Raw genomic sequence first — 5,159 nt, 5'->3', positions numbered from 1 at the left:
TCTTCAAGGTTTCCTGTGTGATAGGCACCTGAAATACTGTAGAAAAGTATCTTGTGTGGTGATCTCGTCTCCCTGCGGCTAGTTGGGTTCTGTCTGCATGACCAGGAATGGTGCTGGTAGGACAGCTCAGAGGCGGGGAGGAAGTTCAACCTGAGTGTCTGATCTTCTGCCCCAGCTTGTGCTCCTATCTGATCAGGCTAGAGACAACAATAGCAAAAAGATATATAGTAAAAAGAAAAATACCCAATATATAGATTTCTATAGAATTCCCTTTGCTCATTTCTCTGGCCTTTCCTCTGCTAGACATCGTTACTGTCTTTTGTTACTGATTCTTGCTGCAATAACACTCTTGTTTCAGTCACAGCAAGAAACAAAAACCTGCAAACAAAGAGAAAACCCCTCTGAAAGAGAAGAAAACAGAAGGTTTGACCCAAAAAGGGGAGAAATGAGGGGGTTTGATTTTGCTTTTTAACTAGGACTGAAGATTAACATTGAACAATCAGGAGATGATGTCCAACCCTTCTCACAAGGAAAAGCCCTCGGGTATTTCCACCTCTGTGGTTTTTGTTTTGAATTCCTTTTTCTCTTCTTGGTGCTGATATTTCTCTCCATCCTTATGTTCTTGGTGTTTTATTGTGCTTTGTGGGTTTTTTCTGGTTTAATTTTGTGTCACTACCTCAGTTTGCTCCCACATCCCTTACACACAAGCAAAATATTCCTTCAGTGGAGCAAAGGGGTGGTGGATGACTGGCATTCTCCAGGACCGGCCCAGCAGTCTCTGCCTTGCCAAGCAGCTCATGTTGGAGACATCAGTATAGTGGACAGGGAAGCCAAACACCCTTTCCATTCCAGTTTACCATAAGCTGTCCTCTTTCTCATTCATGAAGACAGGAAAATGCTGGTCTTTGCCCTGCTTTCTGGAGTTTGCCCCAGTAGAATGGTCCTCACTTTGTTCAAGTTGACTATTCTGTCATGTTCCAGACACTCCTGCAGCTCCAGCTCATTGGTCACAGTGGATGGAAATGGCCTGTTCATACGAGGAAGGTTACCCCAGAAGTAGCGGGCCCTGTGTGCAGCTGACACTTCTTTGACATCAATCATCACAGGATTGGACTCAAGAAATCGTGAGATGTCCTTCTTGTCACTAACACCCATGGCTACCACATTCTCAAAGAGCCAGAAGAAGGGGCAGTCATCTCCCTCCTTGGGCCATGCATCACGCAGGAGATGGTAGAACTCAAAGAAGAGCCAGCCAGTGCCCTCATAGAGTCCCGTGAGAGCTGGGTGGACAATGGAGAGGTCATTGCAGGGACTGCCCCCAGTCACCAGCTCGAATGGGCCCCACTCCTGGATATGTTTCTGTGTGACACTACAGACATCCCCGATGTGATCTTCCCCTGGTGCCACACCACGCCCACTGTAGTGGAGACCCCACACGCCTCTGAGGCAATTCAGTGGTCCACCTGGATGTCTAGGTCCTTCAGCACCAGGAGCCCAGTAGAGATTCCATCAAAGAGAGACAGCACCCTGATGGGCTCCCTTTTTTCAGCTGGGACAGGTGGATAAACCTTCAAGAGTCAACTTACTGGTCATGGCTATTGGCAAAGAACATCTGGAGCCGAGAAGGCCAATCTTCCTGCCACCTCTGCAGTCCATAGTGCCCTTGTGCCCACACATGCAGCAGCTCCAGGGCTCTTCCTTGATAGCTGCCTGGGCAGCCCCTGGCCCCACCAAGAGATCCACGCACTCCACACAAAAGCACCTGCAGCAGTTGTTCCTGCACATGAGTACCTTGCATCCCCTACAGCATACGGTGCAATAGGACTGGCAGCCGCCATCATTGTCATACTGATAGGCACACTCCAGAAAGCAGTTCTTGCAGTTCTGGTACATTCTTCCAATGAAGAGCAGGTGCTCCACGGTGACACTGAGGCTCCCACATGAGATGCAAATATCCTCCATGTTCCAGCACTTCTGCCACACCCCATACACCAGCCACTCTCTTGTGCCTTCATCAATAATCTCCTTAACCTTGGGCTTCTCTTTCATGGCCTTTTGGCTAGAGGAGACGGTACATATACAGCTGCCTCTGGCTCAACCCTCACATCTGCATAAACTTCCATGTAGGGATTCTTCTCTTCTGATGGCTCCAGGCCCTTGGGCCCAGAGGGCTGGAACCCTCCAAGGGTTCCATCTGCTTGTTGTGCACCTCCACAGCCTTAGCAGTGTCACTCTCACTCTCGTCATTGTCATGGCAGGCCAAGAACAGCTTCCCTGTATGGTTGCTGGCCACCTGCAGCAATTCATAGATTGCCTTGCGGTACATGGGCTACTTGTTGTACGTAGCCTGGCAGAATGCACTGCAGAAGGAGCTAGAGGGATCAGCTTCTCAACGCATATCAGGGAGAACTTGCCATCTCCAAACCACATGACCCAGCCAATGTCTTCAGCTGCTAAGTTCCGGCCCATCATCCACCAAGACATAATGCAGCCTGGCCACCAGGAGAGGCCCCACAGTTTCCCCCACACCAGCTCCCCAGTGTCAAAGCCCAAGCCATTCTCATATTCCAGCTGTGCTTTGGCGGCATTCTTATCCCCAATATCAGCCCCCACAGGCTCAGGGCTGGTGGCCACAGTGGGGGATGAGGGGTCAGTGGGCTGCTGCACAGCAGGAGAGCTGGTCTCCTGCACCTTCTGTGAGTCCCCAGATCCCTGGTTTTCTTCCACAGCATTTATTATGGCTATTACCTTGGCTTTCTTCTCAGCCCATAAGGCCAAGTGCAGCCCCTCTGTGGTCTGGCTCCAGCCTGTATCTTTAACTGCTGAAAATCCTGATTTTTGTTAATCCTCTAGCTTGATAATGAAGAACAATAAATGTTTGGGATGAATGAACATTTTATTTAATGAGAAAGAAGGGATGATTTTACCAAGGATTCCTAGAAGATAAAGGAGTGAAACCCGTTAAAGGAAAAAATATTAAAAGATATGATTAACTGTACATGAGAAAGATGCAATTACCATTGCTGTTTTCAAAAGGAACCTCATCACATACATCAGATTAAATTGCCCCTTTTTTCTGAAAATAAACCAGAGACTTGTCTCCTCTGTAATGGGATTCAACCCCTAGCTCTTATGAATCAGGGTCAGATTGTAACACTCTGACTCAATAAATGTGGAATTATTTCCAACCAACTCAGAAGCAGCTCTCTGTTCATTTCTATAGATCATTACATGAAGAGAAATATAGGGGAAAGGCCCACAATTCACACAAATCAGGTGAGGGAAGGAAAGGGGGAAGAAAACCAACAGGATGGAATCAATTAGATCAGTTCATAGGCTTTCCACACTTTGAAGACTCGCTTAAAGGATATCAACTCCAACTCATATTCCCACCCATAGTTTGTTTCTGAAGACCTTGTCCTTCCAGCAAAAAAATAAAAGTTTACTTTAGAGCCTGGAAGAGACAACATATGAGAGAGGAGGATGGTACCTTTTACTTGTGTACATAATTCTACTTGAGGTTTGTACCACCCCGGGAAGGTAAGTGGGAAGACATTCCTTGGTTACTAAGGAGGAACTTGTGTTCCCAGGCAGTCCTGAGAGCTGCCCAAGTCTTGGAGGTTCTCCCCTCCCCCTAAGAGTACTAGACCAGTACTGAAGTTTAAATTATGAAGTTACAGGGCTAAAGCCCCCATACACACAAAAAATAAATTATATTGGAAATTCCTCCCCATCCCCGGCAAAAAATAAACTCTTTATCACCTCAAAGCAATAAGAGAAACCTAGAAGAACATGTGAGTGGCATGCACACAAGAATGTTAATTTTATTGAACATTTTTAGTAAGCCAAGACCTGCACTGGGCCCTTTACACAGACTATATCCTCTGTCATAGAGATATGAATGGCCCTATTTTAAAGATAAGGAAAACTGGGTCACAGCAAAGCCAAATTGCTCATTTGGCTTTCAATCACCTCATCTGCAAAACTACAGGACTGAACTGTACAATCTTTAAGGTTCTTTTCATCGCTAAGAATCTGCAGCTCAAAAAAAGAAGCTGCCTGCACCTTAGAGCGAGGGGAGACACACTCACCTGCAGCACCATCACCACCTCTCCTCACTGTCCATGGGTGAGTGCTCAGCTCCTCGACTGAAGCCTTCCCAGGCCAGAGGGATGAGCAGTGTCCTCTGAGAAGCAGGAGTCCCATGGCAGGCTTCATTTGCCCTCTGCAGATAAAATATCACATCGTTCTGTGCACACAGTGCAGATTCACCACCCATGGATTCTCTTGGAAATGCGGCTCCCAGCCAAGCAGCCCCATATGCTGAGTGGGAGCCCCATCCACACAACCTGGAGCAAACTTCCTGAGAGCCCCACAGGGCCACCAGATTTCTGTGCACCTCCCCACAGCCCGCCTACCTCAGCCCTCCACTCCTCCCAACAGGAACCCACAGTGTCTGAGCCACACTGTGGAGGGGATTTATGGAAGTGTCTGGCCCCAGCAATGTTAATTTCCCTTTCCTGACATTAATACCAGAGGCAACTGCTACCATCTGTGTGCCTTACCATCTGCCAAGCCCTGTCCTAAGTGCTTCCCAGGTTCTGCCTCTTGGAGTCCTCTCCATGATTTTCCACTTTGGACACTATCATTAGCTCTCTTCTACACATGAGAAAACTGAAGATCAGAAGTTGATAACCAGCCTAATCTCACATGACTAATGAGCAATAGACATGGGAGTAAAATCCGGGTCTTTTTGACCTGACAGCTTGCACTCTTAACAGCTTTGCCCCGGGCCTGGCACCATGCCTGGTGTTCACCAAGTGCATATTGAAAAGTGAGTGTATCCATATGGTACAAGGACAGGGAGCCCTTGAAAGGCAGAGTGACAGATCACATTAAGCTCTGGAAAGAAACTCACATGTGCCTACAAACATACTACAAGAGAAGACTCAGCATACCCCTCTGGCAAAGGCTGTGTGGCCCTTGCCAAGGGCTGGAAGTGAATGGAGATATGGCATGAGTAGCACCTGCTGTTTAATCTATGTGAGCTGTTTAACTCCTGGCAATTCACTATCCAGTGAAAATTCACAGGTTTCAAAAAATTCAAGAGGGGAGTGCTAGACCAGGCCCGGTGAGTATGTGGGAGAGCTTCAGGCTAC

At 47.6% G+C, this 5,159-nt stretch overlaps 1 pseudogene; it reads right to left on the bottom strand.

Moving 5' to 3' along the window:
- Positions 1 to 697: 697 nt before the first annotated feature.
- On the bottom strand, positions 698 to 4,279 carry LOC101580483 (annotated as a pseudogene).
- Between the last annotated feature and the right edge of the window lie 880 nt (positions 4,280 to 5,159).

This window comes from Octodon degus, unplaced genomic scaffold (genome assembly GCF_000260255.1).
Source record: "Octodon degus isolate 3935 unplaced genomic scaffold, OctDeg1.0 scaffold00048, whole genome shotgun sequence".
Lineage (NCBI taxonomy): Eukaryota > Metazoa > Chordata > Mammalia > Rodentia > Octodontidae > Octodon > Octodon degus.
This window is presented reverse-complemented; position numbering and strand designations above follow the sequence as displayed.